We start from the raw sequence: 23098 nt of genomic DNA, 5'->3' as shown, positions 1-23098 counted from the left end.
TTCCTCCCCCCACCCAAACTCTAACAAACTACAGTGAGACACAACACGGATTTGCAATCAGGTTATCACTCTTCAATATAATCAATACTCAACCTATTAAGGGAGAGAGGAGTTTCTCTTGCACTATAGACTCCCAGGAAAAACAATTGCTACTTCTTGCATTTCTTGGCTTAATAAGTATCTCCCTAAAATGCAGTCTTTCATGGAGGAGAAATTGGTTTAGTTTATGGTTAACAAGAAAAGTCTAGCTAAAAGCCACTTCATCATCTCTCCTCAACATTCTTTTCTTAACATCTCAGGTCTCAGGCTGTCTCTTCCTTCAAATCGAGGAGGGGTAGTATTTCACAAATATTCATTCCCCAGGAAAGGGTTAAAAGTCACGAACTCCCTGGATGGCTGAAAACTCGGCCCAAAATTCCATCTCCCATACTGGGCACCTTCCCCCCTCTTCTCTATCTCCTCTGCCGGGCAAACTTCCAGGTGTCTTCAGGCTCTCTGTTTCTTTCCTTCTAGGTTGGGGGGTGGGGAAAAAAGACATCTCAGACATCCTCCACCCTTTCGTCCACAGGAGCTGGCCTGGTTCCAGTCCTTCACCCTCAGCCTACCTCTCCAGGCTGCATGGCTTCCTCTCCCCCACCCAGCCCGTGGCTGGGCAGGGGAGAGGCTGCACTCTCCAATGACCGAAACCAAAGAGACAGTTCTCCTGGGAGTTCTGGCTTTTAACTCCCTGTGTTCTCAAAGGCGTGTCCAGCCTTCAGTGGTCACTCCAGGTGCCAATATCCAAATGTGACCACTGATTGGTTTGACTACCAACTTCCTGAGAAAATTCCCTTCTGTGTCAAACGACGACACTCTACCCTTAGCCTCTGAGAACACACATTTCTAAAATTATCATCAAAATTATATTCAACACACTTCTACATAAAACAATAACCAACAACTAAACTTCTACCTCTGAATTTTCACCATCAATTTACTTTATAACTTAATACATGCTTTGCTTTTATTCTTGTTTGATCCTATCTCATAGTTTTCATCTTATTACTTGCCGAATTCAATTTTCCCTGTCAGGTGAACCAAAAAATGTTATGGTTTGATGCTGGCACAATGCCAACATCCTTATGAAAATGTGCTTTCTTAAATAAATGCTGTGAGATGCGATCTGGAACAGAGCAAAGTAGGCTTAAGCTTAATAACAGAGGGGAAAAAAACCTTTATTAAACTACTTCTATAAAAGACACACACACTAAATCCAGAATGAAAACCTTCTAAAACATTCCTCCTCCCCCCACCCAAACTCCAACAAACTACAGTGAGACACAACTCAGATTTTTAATCAAGTTATCACTCTTCAATATAATCAATACTCAATCTATTAAAAGAAAAAAAAAAAGTTTCTCTTACACTATAGACTCCCAAGAAACACAATTACTACTTCTCATGTTTCCATGTCACACACATAATATCACCTGAAAAAAAATCTACCAGTGTAACACTCTCTTTTCCATGTCACAATACTCTCACCACCATACATAAACAGACCGCTCATAAAACTCCTTTAAAAATACTTTACTAAAAACTAAAAAAACAACAATCCAGTGTCTTATTTTGAGACCACGATCCCCCCCATTTTCTTCCTCCCCTGAAACCAAAAGTAAAACCAAAAATCTTCATCTTCCTAAAAACAAAAAACATCATCACATTCTCTTCAACTTTTTCTGTTTACTTTATTCCTATACTAATAATTACTGAAACAAGTTTCTTAACTTACTAAGTATCTCCCTAAAATACAGTCTCTCTTAAAAAAAAATTAGTTTAGTTTATAGTTAACAAGAAAAACCTAACTAAAAACCACTCCATCATCTCTCCTCAACCTTCTTTTCTTAACATCTCAAATATCAAACTATCTCTTTTTTCAAATAAAAAAAAAGGTAATATTTCACAAAACCCTCATTCCCCCCAAAAAATTAAAAGTCCCAAACTCCCAAACAACTAAAATCTCAACCCAAAACTCCATCTCCCACACTAAAAACCTTCCCCCCTTCTCCTTCTCTCTTCCAACAAACTTCCAAGTGTCTTCAAGCTCTCTGTTTCTTTCCTTCTAAATTAAAAAAAGAGAAAAAAAATCTCAAATTTCCTCTACTGTTCTGTCTACAAAAATGAACTTAGTTCTAAACCCTTCACCCCGTAATTTACCGCTACAAACTACATAACTTCCCCTCCCCCACCCAGCATATAGCTAAACAAAAAAAGTCTACACTTTCCAATAACCAAAACCAAAAAAACAATTCTCCTAGAAGTTCTTACTTTTAACCCCCTATATTCTCAAAAACATGTCCAACCTTCAGTAGTCACTCTAAGTACTAATATCCAAACATAACACTAATTAGTTTAACTACCAACTTCCTAAAAAATTTCTCTTCTGTGTCAAACCACAACAGGGGCAGAACACTTCAGTCTCATTTCAAACCTCTGAGAAAAACACCTGAGAGAGAATGCAGCATGCAAAAGGAAACTTGCAGAGTGAGCCAGGAAGTAGTGCTGGGAAACTACACTTGCCACAGACAGGTCTCTCACTTGATGGGTTTTGGTTGGCTTTTCCCCCATTTTCCAAGTATGATGGGAAAGAGATCTGATAACGCAACTTCATGTAAAGAAACTGCAGCAGACCCTGACTCTTCTTGCCTGCACCAACTCCCTGCTAAGACAGAGACATCTGAACAGGTTGCACAGAATACATCCAGGTGGGGTGGAATATCTTCAGAGAAGAAGCCTCTACAGCTTTGCAGACCTTGCGCTACCCTGCCTCTGAGACTAAAATGTTTCAAAATATTGAGGCTGTCAGTGCTCAGAAAACTAAAGCAATAATGATAATTGAAAAAAAAATAGTTTTAACTTCTCACTAGTCTCACAGTTATGTGCAAGTCAGTCTTGTCAGAAGATTTAGTTTTTAAGTCCTGTCATGTTTGTAATCTATTTTGTGTTCTTTTGGCATAATGGGACACTCAAAACACCTATAAGTTATATTTATTTCAAAGCCAGATCTTTTTATATATTTTATGCAAGAAAAAGAGTGAATTGCAGCAGGTTGTAAGGAGCGTTATGATTCTTCCTTTTTGTTTTCTATGTTCTTTTCCTTTTTTTTATATGACAGACAAAACAAAATAAAGTTCCTTCATACAGTATGAAAACATAAAACTACATAAAGATGTCCTTTATCAGAGAATAAACCATTTTGGAATGTTGTTTAATGCACAGAGCATAGTCAGACATGAAAGCGAAGAAATTAAAGCGTTCTCAAATACAATCTTACTCTTTCCTTTCTTTGTGTTTCAAATTTTTCTGACAGAAAACAGCTGAAAGGGGATCAAGGAACTTTGCACTTTTCCCAAATGGTATCAACCTATGGCTACCTAAAACTGGGGAGAAGTTTGCAGACTGGACAAGTTTTGGCTATATTGAAATTCATACTGAAAATGCAGTGGTGCATTACGAGTTTTTAAGACTGCTGTTCTCTGAAGTTCTCAGCTTGAAGCCTTTCACTGCAACATTTAGAAATAACACAGAACAGGTAAACAGAATGAATTGCTGCACACAAATACTGGGTTTAAGGTAAGTCTTTCTATAGTAACGTCTGAGCATTGTGCCTGTAACTCAGCCCATTGCCTTGATCTTTTGTCCTCCTCTGTGATGTATATGATATACAGACACTTCAAACAGGAGGGCTCTATATTTGCAGCTCTTTTAGCTGTAAGCTACATTATATTATACATTGCTTTTTATCCAGCTATGTATTTCACTGGCTTACGGATCCATACAGAGCTGAAAATGAATGAATATTTAAGATGCTCTATCTTTATGTTGTGATCACTCCCAGTGAAACACCCATGTCACCAAGAGCTAGGTGAGTTCCATCTGAATTCCCGATGAACATTTTTGACCCCCTGTGCAGAATGTCAGCTTTTCCCAGTGGCTGGATTATGTATGGCTGTCTTAGCATCCATCACACATTGTGATCATCATGGTCTTGTCTTTCCTCTCAGATAGAATGGCAACATAATCACAGAATCCCAGAATGGTTTGGGTTGGAAGGAACCTTAAAGGTACAACAATTTCTACTTTCCCAAGTTGCTCCAAGCCCCATCCAACCTAGCCTAGAACACTTCCAGGGATACAGGGGCAGCCACAGGTTCTCTGGACAACCTGGAAGTGCCTCACCATCTTCAGAGGGAACTCTTTTTATCCATGAAATAATTCATATGTTTTTTTGAGTTGGGCTATTTGTGCACCTCTCCCATAGAAAGTGCTTAATTAAAGCAGCTTTAATTTTGTTTCTTTCAAAAGGATGTTGCTAGATAAAGTAGTCAGTTCTGAAGACTGAGGAATAAATTAAGAATCCTCCCCAGACAGAAATATAGCTACTTAAATCAAACTAAACATAATTAGACTCATATATGGAGTAAAGGTAAGAGAGATAGTGATATAAATGTAGCTGTTAAGCTCAGACTGTGATATTGTTGCTGTAAGTTTGATAATCCTCAAAGTCATAGTTTGCAATCCCTGGGAATATCATCCTCTTTGAGAGGCTTTGACATAGGAAACCTAAAAATCAAGTGTCCTGAGTAATTTTGGAAGACAGTGGCAGTTTTTCTCCATCCCAATCTTTCTGCTCTGTAGAATCTTTGTCTTTGCTGTCCGATCTATGTTTTCAGGAGTCATTACTGCCAAGAGCTTTCTAATGTAGGTAAATTAGCATGTCCAAATGATTTATGGGAAGGTTTCATGGCAAGTGTTGGGAAAGATCCAAACTTCATGAAAGAGCAGAGGACCCAACAATTTTTGTTTCGATTTCAGAATAAATGACCAGATTTTGAGGAAGGTACAGTGCCAGCTTTCCTCTGTGTCATCTTCTCTTTGTTCTTCTCAGCTAGAACTACTGGTTCCAGAGAGCTTTCATATATTTTGGATAGGTTCATAAATGCAAATGTACACAGTAAATGATCTTATTCTAAGAAAAATGAAGACAAGACCACAGTGGAGGTTATGACAGAAGGAAAAAGAAAGCAGAAAATATTATTGAAGCAATATTACAAGATAATGCAGTCTTTAAGCATGGTAAATTTGCACATTTTTCTCTAAATTCTATCTAAGTGCCAAGTCAGTGTTAAGACTAATCAAAAATATTCCTCAGAAACTGTTTGCTAAATTTTTCTCTCTAACCTACTTTAAACTCCACAGGGCGAGGAGCTGAATGTAAAGTATTTCCATCTATTTATGGTCATTAAGTATTGAGAATGTTGAAACCAGTAATGAAATGCCCACTATATTAAGTGTTCTTGAGGAGTTACTAGAGCTGATTGTTTTATCCGGTTTGAATAGCCAAGCAAGTCATTATCTCCTGCTATCGCACCTGTTGGAATTGTGCTTACAAGTGGTTTGTGAGAAGTGATTGCAGTGGGATTGCAGGGAGCAAGACCCAGTACTGTGGTTTACTTTTTGTTTGGAATTGATACTAAACCTCCAATGACAGCAAAATCTTTTTAATTTGCAATGGTGCCTTTTTAGTTTAATTCCAAACAGACTTTTCCCTGTGGAAGCAGTTTGTCTAGCAAGGGGGTTTGGTAAATTCTATTCTGCAAAATATAACCCCAGGGAGATTTGTCTGCTTTCAGTGATATTCCCTTCTTAAAGAAGAGTTTGGAGAAACAAGCTAGCCACAGAATTAAGGAGGAAAATAATTTTTAGTCATCTGGCATGTCCCTGTTGCCTTCCCCTCTTGCTGTGTGCTCAGTCTAATCTTTGTGTGTCTGTCTATATGTCTAATCCCTGTGTGTCTAGTTAGGAACCATAGTTCTTCATGATGGAGGTGTCAGCCAGGGAAGTTAACTTGCTTTAATTTCCCTTTCAGGGTGTGGTAGCCCCATCTGAGAGTCAAGTTTTGGAAAGTTCTGGCAACTTTGGAAAGTTCTTTCCAAAGGTTTGGAAAGCTCTCCGTTGAGCACATCACTGATGCAAATACAGCAGATCCAGTAACCTTGTGGTGGAACAGGACATTGGATGATATATCTTACAGGAAAATCCTTGATTAGGAGATACAAAAGCTTCCCAGAAATTTCATAAATTAAGATGGTTTCAGGCTCAGAACATTCTCATTCTTCTCACCTCACTGAAGCTGGTGACTATTGTAGCATGGGTCCTTGCCGGATAATAATTAGCATTGACTCCATGATTTCAGAAGGCTGATCAATCACTTTATTATACTTACTCTACTATACCGAAAGACCCATCGCCCTGGCTAACAGTCCAATACAGCTTTGACCAGATTGGTCAATTGAATCCAAACACCATCACCAGTGGCCAATTAAGAAATCACTCTTTGGTAAATAAATCTCCATAACACATTCCACATGTGCACAACAGGTGCAGCAAGTGAAGATAAGAATTGTTTCTCATTCTTTCCTCTGATCTTTTCACAGCCTTTGCATAGGACAATGCCTGGGAAAAGTTGTGCTTGTTGCTCTCTGTGGAGAGAGATGGGGCAACAGGTGACCTCTGACCTTCTGCTTGGCTGTAATTGCTGCCTTTCATACATTTTTGGAGAGATTGTTCTTTTACATTTAATATTCCCTTTCTGCCTGCCTAATATAGGACTGACCAAGCCAGCCAGGCAAGATAAATTAGATGCTTAATTTGCACATCAGGAACTTCAGGCAACCTAATTTTAAGAAGACATTTTTATAAAATAAAATGGCACTGTGCATATATTAGTAATTGCCAGTTCCACAGAATTATTAATGATAGATGAGCTCTGGGCTTGGAATCTTTGCATAAATTAGTGTTTGAAGGCTGTGCCATGAAACAGAGACAGCAAAACTCATTAGGAAACTAAATCACATAATTGTCAATATTATTGTAATTTATATTATTTTTCTCCATCACTCTTCATACAAAAATATATAAACCAACAGTCATAATACAGATTAGTCACACTGTGAATATTCTTCCCAAAAAATACGTTGATTTTAGCAATCTGAAAACAGAACAATGTATACCTGCACATAGTACTGTCTCACGTTGTTCATCCCTTAAGGATTCCCATTTTCCTGACATGGCCTGAACATTGAGGGGTTTAGATAACATTTTTGGGAGAGTTTGTGTTCTTTCATCTTCTCTCCTTGGTCCTTCTATACCTTCCAGACACATTCTGCTTTTCCACACCTTCTATCCTTTATTTACCTTGGGAGCCAGCAAAAACCTACAAAGAACATCAAAAATACGTGTTCTGCAGATGCTTTAAATATCTACTTGATTTTGGGCTGATCTGTCCCTCTCCCACATATGAATATATGAGGATTAAGGCTGCTTTCTCCAGACCTGCTCCCAGACCCTGCTTCCAAGCTCTTCTCCAATGCTTTCCAAAGACTGTTGCCAGGCACAGAATTGGTCCTGTGAGGTCCTGTGTGTGTGAATACAATTCAGAGCTGCTTTATGTCTTCCAATAAACCTTAGAAAAAGTGTTCTGGTATATTTTTTTAACAGACAGATTTTCAGGTATTTTTCCAGATTTTTTTTCCCAATACTTTTCTTGATTTGAACTTTCCATGAAAACAAACTTCTCTTTGTTTAGTTCTTATCAATGTGAATTTTCATATTAGTAGAGATGATAGGATGACAAATTTTGGTTGCTTTGTGCTTCACTTTTGTGTACACCTTGAACATATATATGTTCTATTATGAATACAAAATTATTTGTGGATATATAGTTTTAGTGATGTTACTGATTTTAAAATCTTCTGAAAACTGCCTTAAGAATCCTTTAAATCAGATTCTTGTATGACACTTTTTGGAATGCTGAAGAGATAAAATATCTATAAAATTGTGCATTTTTTTTTCTGTTTCACAAGCATGTTTTATTCTTTGCATCTTATTTACACATTGCTTAGTGTCACGGTATATCACAGTACAAGCTGGTTTGTACTGGGCAATTAATTCAATTATAGATAAGAGACCCAGCTGGCCCCTGAGTTTACTGACAGGTAGGGAAACCCTTTCCCAACCAAGTTCTTGGCTCTGATCAAGCCCTGAACTTGGTAAAGGAAAAATATACTATTAGACCTAGATAATTCTATGCAAACTTTGCAAAAGCTAACCTTTTTCCTTTGAGATAAATGAGGAAACTTTGTCCAGAAGAGGTTCTTTCAAGTTCTCATTGTGAAAAAGAAGCCCGTCAGGAATAGTAGACCCCAGGTAATAATAAAACATATGCACAATTTTAAGTTTTGCCTTATTAATGTTGTTCAAAAGTCCATGTTTTGTTAGTATTTTTTATTAAAAGAAGAAAAAGGGGGGAAATTGGGGTGAATGTATACCCTGCTTTAAGTCTTGGGTGATATAATGTTCTCATGTTTTTCTTATGTCTTTCAATCAATCATAAAACAGTACAATCATCTGGTGATGTTCAGCTGCCCAACCCTAAGGTAATGGTGAGAGACCCCTTCACCAGTAGATGGGGGTGGGGGGGGGGGTGGTCCTTGAGATCTATTACCTGGGAACAGAGATATGAATGTGTTTCAATGGACACTGAAACACATTGGATACCTATCAGATGTATCCGGCCTGCAATATGTCCTGCTCAGGACCACAGGCAGCATCCTCCTGGTGACCCCTCAACAGCCATCACAGAGCCCTGTAACCAGAGCAACTGATCACCTACCTCATGGAAATCTGGGATTCTTGAAGTGACAGTTACTTCATTTCCTTACAAAGTATTTTTTCCTGTTTACAAACTGTTTTTTTCTGTTTACAGATCGTTTTTCTAGTAGTGGAGTTTTTCTCTAACAATTCTAAGGGTTAAATGGTTTTAGAGTTGAATAGTTTCTTGGTTTTAGAGATAAGTTGTACTTCTAACTTCTAAGAAAATAACCTGTGAGATGTTAGTCTGAAAGGATCGTAGTTCTCGCCTAACAGCTAGATGTGAATGTTGCACCTCCAGTGATACATGGTCTCATGTAAATTAGACCCATGCTGTCTTCTGTCACCTGCATTGCAAAGGGTTGAAGTTTTTAATAAAGAAAGAACAGAGGAGATGTCACAGTATATCACAGTACAAGCTGGCTTGTTCTGGGCAATTAATTCGGCTAGAAACAAGAAACTCAACTGGCCCCTGGGTTGACTGACAGGAACCTCAACCAATCACGTTCTACCCTTAGCTGTAGACATCTCACTGGTCCGGGAGCTGGGCAGTGTTAAAAGATCAGACCAATGGGCTATCCAGGAAAATCCCCTTTATAAAGAGGGGCCCAAGGCATAAACTCTCCGTTGTGACCTGAACATTGGGTAAGTGGTTGTCTCTGTCTCCGACTCACTCGCCTGCTGCATTCACAGCTGAGAACTGTAGCTGGCAAAGGGCAAAGAGGAACATTCTCCAGAGCTTTTGCGTGCTCTGTGTCAACTTGGATGAATATAGACACAAGTGAATTTTGAAGTAAAATAAAAAAATTGAAAATAATAAAAAAGCTAGGGACATCTTATAACATAGGGAGTGCTGGACAGGACAAACGCAGGTTGAGCCAATATGATTAAAGCTACGTTCTCAGTCTATTGTCTGTAAGATGGCAATTTATATACACTTCAATATAGTTTACAAATTGTGAGCACACTATCATTGGTCAGCAAACATTGTTTGTCCCTGTTGCCAGGTGGCCAGAGTTTCACGCTGCAGCTCTACACTAATTCACACCCACAAAACCTATTAACGCCTTGGTTACCTTAAGGTAATTTCTAACTGCGCAACAACTATTTTCTTACTTAGCCAAAGGTTTCCAAGGCCCCACCAAGGCTGCTTATCAGAGGCCTAGTCTGAGGGTAGCTCAACCGTTCACTCTAAATATAAATCATGTCCTCTCTCTCTCAGAAATCCGGTAACAGAATAATATAAAAGAAAGAACTTTCCAATGTTTTAGCTTGTTATAGAATCTTAATTTCATACCAAATGCTCTGTATATATTTTTTTATATCAATAAAATGTTTTCAACTTTGCAGGGATTGCGGGGACAAAAAAAAAAAAAAAAAAAAGAAAATTTGAACGCATTCCTCTGACCTGGGAGTATCCCAATAGATGCAACACACCTTGGGACAGGGTATGAACATGAAGAGACCCTGGAGGAGCTGAGGTGGAAAGGAAATCCAGCATCTGCACAAACCTCATGTTTTCACCATTAAACTGTTGTCCTTGCAATCTACTTTTGAACATCTGATTTGGGCTGGGGGAAAATGCTTCTTCTTGATACAGGTGTCACTGACACTCTGATGGGAAACTTAGAAAACAAAAATTTATGTTTTTTTTCTCTTCTCTCCACATTGCCTTGTTTTCTCTGCTCAAGTGAGACCACCCCTGAAGAATTGCCCCAGCCCTGGGCCCAGCACAGCCAGGACCTGGAGCTGCTGCAGAGAGCCCCGAGGAAGCACCAGGATGAGCAGACGGATGGAGCAGCTCTGCTGGGAGGAAAGGCTGGGAGAGCTGGGATTGTTCACCTGGAGAGGAGAAGCTTTGGGGTGAGCTCAGGGTGGCCTTGCAGGGCCTGAAGGAGCTGCAGGAAAGATGGAGAGAGACAATTGACAAGGGATGGAGGGACAGGACACAGGGAATGGCTCTCAGTGCCAGAGGGCAGGGCTGGATGGGATATTGGGAATTAGGAATTGTTCCCTGGCAGGGTGGGCAGGCCCTGGCACAGGTGCCCAGAGCAGCTGTGGCTGCCCCTGGATCCCTGGCAGTGCCCAAGGCCGGTTTGGAGCAGCCTGGGACAGTGGAAGGTGACAGATTTCATGATTCCATGATTCTCTGATTTTACTTGTCTGCCAGTGGCCCTTGTTTAATATTAATACCCAGAGGCCACATTTGGTTCCTTCTTGAACAAAAATAAAATCCAGTGTTGCTATCACGCTGGCGTGGTAGTGTGGAGGAAGGGATTTAGAAAGGCCTTGGGAATTGGAAGCTGAGGAAAAGATACATTTAGGTATGAGGAAAAGATACACTTATGTATGCCCCATTGTTTCGGGAAAGTTTCGCTTCAGCATCTTTATGTAAACCCCTTTCTCCCCACCCCTGAGCAGTTCCCATTGGACCTGACCCCTGGGGTGGTTCTGATGGGCCCATGATGAACACTGTCTCTATTGTTTAGACCTTATCTCTTAATTTTGCTGTATAAAACTGTATCTGGGCAGTAGCCCAGGGTCTTTTGTCCCTGCAACTGTTCAGGCAATACAATCTTTCTGGACTGTGTACAACTGACCTCTCTTCGTCTCTTTATCTCGACTCCTTGCGGCGACCGAGGCGCACCGCCGCTCGGACCGTGCTAACCCAGCTGCTGCCTGGTGAGCCCAGTGCAGCGGGACCGCGGCAAACCCCGGTTCCCTGAGGGGACAGCGAGCCAGAGGGGTCCCGGGGGGCCGGGGAGGGACGGGGGACAGCCGCAAGTGACCCCCGAAAGCCGCAATCCAGTTTTACATGAGACAGTCATCTACGTGCATCTCCTGTAGATGTAAGGAAGTGCTGTAGATATTTCACTACCCTGAGGACATTTCTGTATAATGACTACTCTTGGGCTGAAGCAATTAAAAAAATCCCACTGCATATACTTGATGTTTAGTATGATGAATAAGGGCAAATGCAAAAAGAATTGCAAAAAATAAGGTAAACACTGGAGAATACTGGATCTAGCCTACATTTAATGGAAGTGGAGCCATCATAGAAAGAATTCATGTTTATAAAGTACAGCTGTGCTTTGTTATTTTAACAAATCTTTGGGGCAAGTTTGTCTTGAAAGCTGAAGTTCTAAATTCAATTTCCCATCTCACTTCAATTTTTGCCATCCCAATTAATGCATTTAACTAAATGCTATTTTTAACTAAATGCTATTTTTTAACTATAAAACTAATAAGAATAACAACAGGAGTTTGTCTGAGCATCTCTTTCCAGGATATTGTAAACAAAGTGTGCAAGTGAAAGAATTAAACTTTCCCCTTTAGCCACTGTTGGTTGGTCAAATCCACAGTTCCTCAGCTTTGGGTTTTTTAATCCTTGCATTCCGCACTTTCTGCTCAGCTCTGCCCACTGCTCTTTGAAGATTTCCCCTCCTTTCTGTCTCTCACTCTGGTAGTCTGGGCTTAAGTTGGTGAATCCTTTTACAGTGACATTTTGTATTTTTCTTTCCCACTCCACATACGCTTTTTGTAGTTTGATTTGCAGCAGCACTGGGCAGCTCAGGAGGCAGTGGAGCCCTTGTGTGAGCTGGATATGTAACCTCAATTATCTCAGTGTTTTTTAGGCCCCTAATTCGTTGCAAGGCTGCAGTGGATCTGACAGTCTGTCCCATCCTTCTGTAACCCAAACCCTCCATCTTTGGCTTCCTCCCAGCAGGGTACAGCTTGCTCGTGTGTTCAAGAGTTTTTCCTCTTAGGAGAGGATATTAAATGTTCAGCTGAACAGTTGGGATGAGAAATCTCCTTTATAAGCATGGTTGGATAACCTTTGGATTTTCCATGGGTATGAAACCTAAAATGGAACCTACAGCTGGTTCTAGTGCCAGGCTATGTCAGAAGAAATCACAGGGGTTTTTTTTAAGACAGTATGTTGAACATCATTCTAGCACTGACTGGGTTTTAATGGCAATTTGTTGTATCCTTTAGAAAGAAAACAGAATTAAAAAGCAAAATTTTTCTGTGAGCTTTAGCAGTGGAAGATGGAAAGCACATTAGTAAGGAGACAGCACATTGCAAATTAATCTAAAACTTATGGTTTCTCAGCAGTTTCTTGGAATTTTAGCGCTCTGAGTGTATTTGTATCCACAATTACCCTGAGATTTCTTGAAATATTTAAAGCAGTGCTTTAGTCATAATTTATATATTTTTTAGACATAATATGTGCAGAATAGATTTTTCTTGTGACTACATCACTGCAGGTGAAAATATCAACATTTATAGGGAGGATGATATGCCCATGATTTTTTTACAGAAATTTAAATTTACATATGAAGAAATATTAAAGTCATAAAGTAGAATAAGGAGATTATTGATTTAAATCTGGTTCAATTTTAAAATGTAATCTGCTCTTCAGACTAAGAAGCTCTTTGCAGTATGTCAGAGGCAAAATAAGTTCTTTTTTTCCCCTAACCTTCTTAATATTTTTAACAGAAAGACAGAAGATTTAAACGGGATACAAAGAAGAAATTTTCTACAGCTAAGGGTGGTAAGACCCTGGCACAGAGCAGCTGTGGTTGTCCCTGGATCTCTGGCAGCGCCCAAGACCAGGTTGGACACTGGGGCTTGGAGCAGCCTGGGACAGTGGGAGCTGTCCCTGCCCATGGCGGGTGAAATAAATGGGCAAGGAGACCAGCTCCTTTTGAATACCTTTATTAAAGTGATCAGCTCTGGCTGGGGGCCCGAGGGGTCACGCACACTGCCACTGCTCCCTTTGGCAACGCAGAGGAGGAGGTGAACAGTTTTGCTTCACAGCAGAACTGGGACTTCCATCCTCATGGGCGTGCCTAGGAAGATGTCTTTTGGCTCATCAGCTGGGGTCCTCACTCTGACTCAGTTCTACTTAGGTTATGGTGACACTTAAAACCATGTTGGTAGGGTAGAGAGACTTCTTGCCGGTAGGTCTAGTTTCTTGTTAAAATTTTAGGTTGGCTCATAATTTCTAGGGTCTTTTGTTGGATTTTCTTGCACTTTTCCTGATTTGCATATTTCCCGCTAATGTTCCAGTCACCATTTTGTGGAGCAGTGGAGGCAATACCTGATGGACGCAACAAGGGTTACAGGTACCGTAAAGGGGTATAACCAAGGTGTATGTAAAGGAGTCAGCAGTGGAGGTAAACGAGGTTTTGACGGTTAACAACAATTTAATTAACATAATTAACTTGAAGTGCATTAACCGCTCTAACCGCATTAATCGATGAACTTGTTCATAACAGCAGGGGTGAGGTCCATTCCAGCCCAAAGCATTCCATGGGACAAATACAGCTTCTTCAAGAACATTATCTGTGGATGATAGCAATTGTTTTAAATGGCCTAATGATATCACAGCTAATTACAATTCTTTGTCTTTTGGTGACAGAAATCCAAGTGAAGCTGATTTATGAAAGTTGTGCTCATCTGTTGTTGCTTAGTGAGAAAAAAAAGAACTAAATAAAACAAGTATGGTCTAATGGATAGGAGAGTATTCAGTGCATTCTTAAATATTCCCACTATTAATTAGTAAACTCAAAGAGGCTGCTGATTCTTTGTTCCCCTTGTTTACTGGTGAACCAGAGCTGATTTTGCTGTAGCTGACATGGCACTGGCCGGTCCAGCCTTCCCTTCCTCTGCTGGCCCTGCTGGAGGAGCTCCTATCCCTGCTGTGCTGAGGATACAGAGCTGGACACAGCACTGCAGAGGTTCCTATAGGGCTGGGCACAGGAGCAGGATCACACAGTTCATTCATCAGCTTTCACTGCAAATTTCTTTTCTTACCAAGGTTTATATAATTTTTAACCAGCACTAACTTTTTCTATCATTCATTTCTGCTTCACTAATTAGTTGCTAAGGAACTGTATTTGCTAAGTAGGAAGGTGTCTACTGCACAAATATTTCGAACCCTTTTGATTAAGAGCCACATCTAAAATCCTTTAAAATTAATAGGGAGTTATACAATCATAGAATTATGGAATGGTTTGGGTTTTGTTCGAAGCGACCTTAAAGCCCATGCAGTGCCACCCCTTGTGGTGGTGTGTGTTTTTATAGAGTTTTACAGTGTTTTGTTTTAAGAGTTAGGTGTTTAATGTTAGGTAGTTTCAGTTGGTATGTTCCTTGTACCCCCCATTTCTTCCCCTTACAATGGTTTCTCCCAGGTTGTTTACTCCTAAATTTTCCCGGCACTCAGCTATCCCTCAGAGTGCCAATCTCCCTGTTCCTCCCCTCTTACCCTTAAATGGTTCTGTCAATCCAAGTTGTGCTGTCCACCTCCCTGTCTGCCATTGTAGCCACCCCCATTTGGTTCTCAAAAGTTCCCTGTCTATTGCCCCTTCCCTAGTATCTCGTTGGATTGTTAAGTCTGCTCCCTCCCCTGTGATGCCCTCATTGGATTATCCCAGTTATGTTCTCCTCCCCTAATGTCTCCCCATTGGACATGAGTTGTTTCCAGCCCTCATACTCTCCCCTCTTTGTAGTGTGCTGTCGCCCTCATTCCTGTGCCTCACTTGTTCCTGAACCTTCCTAGGTAATAAATTACCTGGAATTCATACAAGTGGCTCCTCTCTATTTCTTTGACTCTGTCTTTCGTTTCTGCTTCAGAGCTGTGATATCCACACCACAGCCAGCCACAGGGACCTGCCAACCCCTGTGAGCACTGCAACCCTAGAGGTCTCGGAAGAGATCTAGGGGCAGCCACTCCTGCTGTGTGTGCCCTCCAGCCATAGGGAGTGTGCTAGCTGGGAGACCTCCACACTGCCACTGGGCAGACACCCCTGCCATGGCAGGGACCCCTTCCACCGTCCCAGGCTGCTCCCAGCCCCAGTGTCCAACCTGGCCTTGGGCACTGCCAGGGATCCAGGGGCAGCCACAGCTGCTCTGGGCACCTGTGCCAGGGCCTGCCCACCCTGCCAGGGAACAATTCCTAATTCCCAGTATCCCATCCAGCCCTGCCCTCTGGCAGTGGCAGCCATTCCCTGTGTCCTGTCCCTCCAGCCCTTGTTAATTGTTTCTCTCCATCTTTCCTGCAGCTCCTTCAGGCCCTGGAAATCCATTAGTTTTTCATCAGACCTTAAAGCAAAAATGCTTGGCTTTCTACACAGACAAATTTTTTGGAGGAGGATGCGCAGATCTGATCAGCTAAGAATCTGGAGGTGTCACTCTTCAGGTTGTTGGTGATGTATTTGTGCTCAGCTTAGTCATGAGTTTTATGTGCAGAAACATTTTGAGGGGATTTAAAGAGATAATTTGGGCTTTCTGCTATGGAAGAGGGCATGGTTGTGTAGCAGGTGTTTTCCAGGATTTCTGAGCCCAAGCTATGTGCACCACTGATGAGGGAGCCTTTGGAATGCCCTCTCCTAGTTTGTATGACTGCAAAAATTCACCAAAATTAAATTACACGTGGAATAAAACAAATTAAAATCCAGCCAGGGAGCAACTCAAGGTCTGTTATTTCAAATGCGGAATTCCTAAAAATTCTCTTTGACTTGGATTTAACGAAAAGAAATTGGAAACTTTTATTCAGGGTAAATGATCAGTGTATAAAAATTCTCTCTTAAAAGAATTAAAAGTAACTTTTTTTTTTTCATATTATGTCTATTTATCTAAATCATGAATATCTGTTGTGCATGATAGTTACATATTAATAGTGACTTCTCAGAATTTAAAAGCATTTCATTTAAGAATATAAGCTGCAATAGAGAAGTCAAACCAATCTATTTTAACCATTAAATCTTGACTTTGTTTAGCATGTACTAAGACATTCTTCTATTCAAGTGCCCTCCCATGACTGGTTTTTTAACAAATCAGAATTTATAATTTCATCAAGACCAGATCACGCTTCAGTGATTAAAAAGAGCATGATTTCAAAAGAGATGACTTCATAATGTCAGAAACAGCCAGGCTTTGTTTATCTGCAATACTGAAATTTGAACACAATTCTGTGTGAATTCAGTATTGATTAATACTCTAAATACAGAGTATTTGGTCACTTCCTACCTTTAAGGAGAAATGAAATTAAGACACTGTATTGGATTTGCTTTATGATAAAAGTATATGGGTTTTATGAACCACACAGTTCTTGAGTAAGTTCTCTCAGCATTCCTATTCAATATGTTCATTTAATGGAACCACTTGAATCACAAGTATGGTCTTTCCACGAGTAAGATAGTTAAAGGGTTTGAAAACTAGGATTAATAAGTCATTATAGCAAGTTTTGTTTCAATTAACATTATAAATGCAACTATTTTAGTAAGTAATTGACATCTCATTAGCATGTTCCTGGGTATAGCTGTTTAGATATTAATCAAACTTCCAAACCTTGCTTACGAAATCCATTAAAGACATGTACATAATTTCCCTTTATTTACATGGTAACTAAGCTTATCTTTTGCATGTGTTTGCTCAGGGCCAAAACTTGGAGCATATGCTGAGATTATTAATTATATTCAAAATTGCCAATATGATTCAAAAGTCCATGAAGCAGCATTTCTGCCTTTTTGATATACTCTGTCTAATCTAAACCATTGCAGAGATTTCTTGGGTCTGTGGGTGTCAGCTCACAGAACTGCTCGGTTTTGTGTCTGAATCTGAGCAAAGCAGCAGCTTCATGTGGAAAAAAATGAATGAAACAAATTTGTTAGCAGCTTTCCTTTGAAAAATGAATGAAACTAATTTGCAAAAAATACAGCGATGAGTCTTTCTGATAAAAAAGGTAATAAAAATGCAAGGCGTGAAAGCATATATTTTGCATAGATCCAGTTAGTTTGTGCTTGATCAGACTAAATTGAATACTATAAATTCTGACCAAGAAATGTAAATATCAGGAATTAAATCTGACTAAAATATCCGCCTAAAAAGGAGATGCCACCTTTAAATTTAATGTCTTAGATTTGAAATCATTTGCTCTAACTGAAATTATGTTTGGTCACTGATAATATATTTGTCATCATTAAATATATGGAAAATATGGAAAAAACTTGCTTTAAAGACTGTCACATTAATGCTTCAGTAAAAGAAGAAAAGGTTGTTGTTTCTTACATTGGATATGAATCAGAAAGAAAAACCTTGAACTATGGGGAAATGAGTGATTTATCTGATGGGATGATGAGTGAAAATATCAAATCTCTCTCTTTTGTCAGAGAATTTGCTCTCCTGAGACACCAAGTGCAGTAAACTGGGTGACGGAGCACGGCCTGAGAGGGCACAGTTCAAATGTGAGGATCCGGCTGTGTGCACTCATCAGAAATGGAGAACAGGAACTCCAGCCATTCCTAAGGAAGATCTGCAGTCTTCCATGGGGAGGAGTTCACACAGAAGCTTTATATCTGACTTTTTATTTGATTGTTTTTAATTTTTCCCCTCCTGTCCCTGACTGGCAAGAATGGTTCCACACCAGAAGGCTCTGGCCTCCTTTGAGGAAGATGAGGGCACAGTTCATCCTTCTGCAGGAATTCCACTCAGGAGTCTGACTCAAGGTACTCTGGCAACCCTTTGAAGCCACTGAGGAGTCAGAGCTCCACATCCAGGGAAGGCAGAATGTGGAATGTTCTTGGAAAGAACTTTGAAGCGCTTTTAGAATCTTGAGAGTTTCATTGAGAGCCTGATGGGGTTTATTTTGTTGTGAAATCACTACTGCCCAGGGTATGGCTGTGCTGACTCTGCCCCCTTAGGAAAGGGGCTTTCTTAAGGCATTGGAAGTTTGGTCCCTCCCAAATCCATCCTGACAGGGTATTCCCTGCACCCCATGACCCCTGGAAGGAATGGAAATAATCCAGGAGTACTATAAAATAAATATTCAGTCCCTGTAAGAGCACACCCAAGATTACTGCGCTAATTGCTGGCAGCACCTCCTCCCCCAGCAAAAAACCCCAAATTTGCCCCATTTGAATGATTTACAGTGAAACACTTCTCACATGCCAGCTTTTACTGGCAGCATTTACAGAACATTTGAAGAATTGCAGTAGTTGAACAAATATCTCATCTTTATTCTTTTGCATAGAATAAACAAAAAAATAATTTCAAAATTTGAATGAAATGAGAAATGGGGATTAACTAGGCAGTAAGTGAAAGCAAACTACTTGAGTACATTCGTAATTAGGCAAGTTACAAACACTTCAGTAATGAGAAGGATAATAGAAATTCTGACAGGTCCTGTACTGAAGAGAACTTGTGGGCACCACTGTAATAAATAAACAGAGATCTATATGATTTTTTGTTAAAAGTGAGAAGCTGCAAAAATTTTGTGTTACTTCCTTTAGTGCTTGGTGAGGATGTTTGTATGAGACCTTCCCCTACAGTTTTAATTACTTATTGCTGCTTTGTCAGTGTCTGTTAAATTCCATTAGATTCATTAGCTCTTCAAAAGAGCATTGCTCTGTGGAAATAGCTGAAACAGCTGCCCCATGTAATTTTGTTATTGCTTTAATTTACTCAGAATTCTGTTTTAGCACTCCAGCTGTTTAAATATAAAGAGGAAAAAACAATCAATATAAAAGCACTTTCTACTTCAGTATTCTTACGTGTACAGTTTGGGGGAAGATAGCTGAGAAACTAGACAAATATAAGGCTTGTTTTGTTATTTTCCAGGAGATTTCATGGAGCTGCTGGAAGTAGATAGTACTTCTGAAAATGTCAGTGATGGAGCACTTTGCTGTGGAGTGAGTTGTGCTCCTCTGCCAAACTGCCTGTCTCACACCATGAAACATCTGTCAATCTCCAAGCCCACCTGCCTTCTGTCCAGCACCACTTGTTCCCTCTTAGATCTTGGCCAAATTGAGGTCAGAAGATCTAGACATCTGCTGTGCTAGTGTCCCCAATGACTTTTTTATTTCCTCCAATAATATGGGATAAGGTTTCACTGAGCATCCCTGTGCAGCTGCAGACCTGCTGCTGAAAATGGGTGAGTTCATTTGCAAATCTCCTTTGATTTGCTAACAGAAACCTTTATGTGTTGTAGTGTATATTCCTGTTGCTTTCAAGAGCACAGAATTGCTTTCTTTTTATGGTTCCACCCAGACCATCCAGTGAGAAGATTCAGGGATCTCCTGTTGTTGAATACTGATTATAAGTACAAAACTGCAGAGTAGGTTATAACAACAACCTACCTGGCAGCAGTTCAGCTCAGTATCTCTCGCAGAAGTTGATTGAGTCCCACCAACTTAAAACTTTGGTCTTTGTTACCAAAGCTTAGAAATATCTTAGAAATACAGCTACAGAAGGGTTAAATCCATAAAGGGACGTTTGGTTTCTTTTCAGGCGGAGAGAGGGGAGCAAGAGGGAAAAGAGATTATTACCTTTCATCTTTGTTTCTCTTCTGATGTCTTTAGTGAAATGAGGCAATCTGCTTAAATGGGACTTTAGGATGAGATCTCATGTAGCATTTTCCCACTGCCAGAGGGCAGGGCTGGATGGGATATTGGGAATTAGGAATTGTTCCCTGGCAGGGTGGGCAGGCCCTGGCACAGGTGCCCAGAGCAGTTGTGGCTGCCCCTGGATCCCTGGCAGTGCCCAAGGCCAGGTTGGACACTGGGGCTTAGAGCAGCATGGGACAGCAGAAGGTGTTCCTGCTCATGGCAGAGGATGAAATGAAATAACCTTTAAAATTCTTTCCATCCCAAACCATTGTGGGATTGTGTGATTATCTGCACGGGATGAGTCTTGTATTCCCCAGCTTTGTCTGCCAACTCATGGCATTTGCCTGTAGACTTTGCAAGCACAGAAGGTCCATTCCTTCTTTCCAACAGGCAGATCAAATAGTATTTTCTTGAACAAAACTGCCAATTTGAGCACAATCAGCTGGTTTTCTTTAATTATTCTGTAGTCTGTAGGGAGTGTCTTAGTTTGAAAACACAGGTGTTTGCTAAGGAAGGCAGGAGCCTTCCCTGAAATGGAAAATATAAACCCCCTCCCTCCAAATTGTTATAATTTTGAAATTAAGGGGGCTCTCAGGTAAAGGTATGGGAGTAGGAATAACAGTTCTTTATTAGGGAAGAAAATAAAAACAAAATAAACAATGCAGTAATACAAAAACAACACTGACGGTGTCAGAATATGACCTGATACCCTGTTGGTATCAGGTGTTGGTAGCAGTCCCATTAAATGGTGGCTGCAGCCTTTCTGGAGTGGCAGATGTAGTTGTGTTGGAGCAGTGGTCCTGTAGAAGGGTATAGTCTTCCTCTGAAGATCCAGGCGTGTAGATAGGCCTGCTATTCCTCTGGGAATTCAATGGAGAAGAAAGTTGCTCCTCTGGGAATCCAGTGGAAAAGCCTGACTGTGGTCTTTCAGATTTCTGATTCTATCCAGGTAGGAATGCTTGGCTCTTCCGTCTGGGCAGAGCATCTCTCAGTGGGATGATGGAATTTTATGTCATGCAACACTCATTGGCAGATGCAGCCCTCTCTGCAACACTCAATGGCTATTACCAGAAGATACCTCTGCAGAGGGAGGATTGGTTGTGGAAGAGATGAAGAAAACTGCCCAATTAGCAGAAGATAACTGCCCCATCAGATAGGAATAAGAATAGAATACACTCCCCATTTCCAACCTAAGACAGGGAGTTAGTGAAAGTTCTGGACTGCTACTTTAAAAAAGATTCTGCCAGTGCTCTTTCCTGAAGGATTTTGCTCTCAAACATGGTTATCTCCATTTCCTGAATTTTAACCTAACTGTTCTCTATTATTTAGTTCCAAATGAGTAAATTTTTTTAAACAGTCATGTGATTTCATGTCCTAAATGCAGTGAATTGGGAATGCTACTGTTGTGCTATCTGATAGTTAAATGCATCTCTTTCAAATTAAGTTTTTTTAAAAGCTGTTTCTGATATCCCGGTGATGCAGAGCACACAGACAGAGTTTTTACATCTCACTGTTAGTAAGTTTTCAAATGTTAAACTGTAGATTTCTGCTGTCAAAGGCAAATGTTTGTTTATGTCCTCCTCAACAGCTGTCATGTTAGTGTCACACTGTCCTTATTTTTTCCTTTAATTACCTTTCAAAATATAGTCTTGAAGATGAAAGGCCAGGTACCTTCTTTCAAAGGTCAGGCTTAACTGGCAGTGATGCTCATTGCTGTTTTTGAAAGTCAGCTCCCTTGTCTCAGCAGATGAATATGTTGTCATAGCAGGCATGCAGCACATCAAAAACAGTACTGTTCTGCTCTGCAAGTTTCCAACATGTTCTCTTTTAACACTAATTTACAGACAGAAGACCCACTTAGTCCCAATATACTCAGAATTAAGGTTAAGGTATTTCTAGTGTGGATAATGTAGTAATGGATGTGAAGTTTAATCAAGGATTTGCACAGATACAAATATATTTTTCCCTGTTAATTTATTTCTGAACACACTAAGGCTGCCCAGCCTTTGGCTGAAGGCAAAGACTATCTTAGGATTCTCTGTTTTATTAGGGATATAATATTTTTTTCTCTGTGCTGCTTATTCCTCTGCTGCCTGCTAGCAGCTAAACAAGAAGACAATGGTGCAAAAGGAAAACACGTCACTGAGAATTAACTGCATATGTTTCAACATGGTCCAGTCTTTGCTGTTGGAATAAATGATTAGGAAATCAAGCGGTAAACTAAATACTGATTGATCTGCTTTCCTCAGGACTGCTGTTGCTGATAATCCCAATATTCTTTGCAGCATTAGTTAATCACATCCCTTGTTTGAAATAAACTCCTCTCAGATTATCAAAGGACAAACTGAGTTTAGAAAGTGAAGATACTTAACACTGTAATGGTTCTCTGGTCTGCATTAATTGGGGAATTTGGAGAATGTTAATTATGAATTTATATTTGCTGCCAACTCATCTCTTGCCAGTCCTTTGGGATTCAGGAAGTGTTGATCATGGTATTTTGTCATCACCAGACCAACTGGGGAAGAACTAAAGCCAGAGAGAGCTGCATCTGCCAAACTGAGACTGGAATTTGGCACCTGTTGCCTCATCCTGCTCAAAAAGGAACCCCTGCACAAAAGAGAGGTGTGTGAGAATCCCTTCAGACCAATAAATTCCTGAGGAATTCTTTGCCTGAGAGCCTATCCTTACTTTACTGCTACTCACCAGTCTGTTTGGGACATGGTTGCTTACATTATTAACAAGGCTGGATTTAAGCAATTTGTGTACTCATTGCACACTTAGAATGGAACTGTCCTTTTTTGCAGATATATCTACAGCCAAAAATAGCTCAATAGAGATAAGTTGTTTTAAAAGCTTGTTGTTTAAAATACAGTAATTAGATTTAACTTTTTTAAGATGGCTTCTTCATGTAAAGTATTACCAAGGAGTTCCTTTGAGGATAAAAAGCTGTGTTCAGAGTTCTTGAGCTTCTATTTCTGGGCACTAGAGACATCTTTAAGGTAATGCTTTAAGGATAC

Source organism: Taeniopygia guttata, chromosome 11 (genome assembly GCF_048771995.1).
Source record: "Taeniopygia guttata chromosome 11, bTaeGut7.mat, whole genome shotgun sequence".
Classification (NCBI taxonomy): Eukaryota; Metazoa; Chordata; class Aves; order Passeriformes; family Estrildidae; genus Taeniopygia; species Taeniopygia guttata.
The sequence above is the reverse complement of the archived record's forward strand: the minus strand, read 5'-3'. Positions refer to the sequence as shown.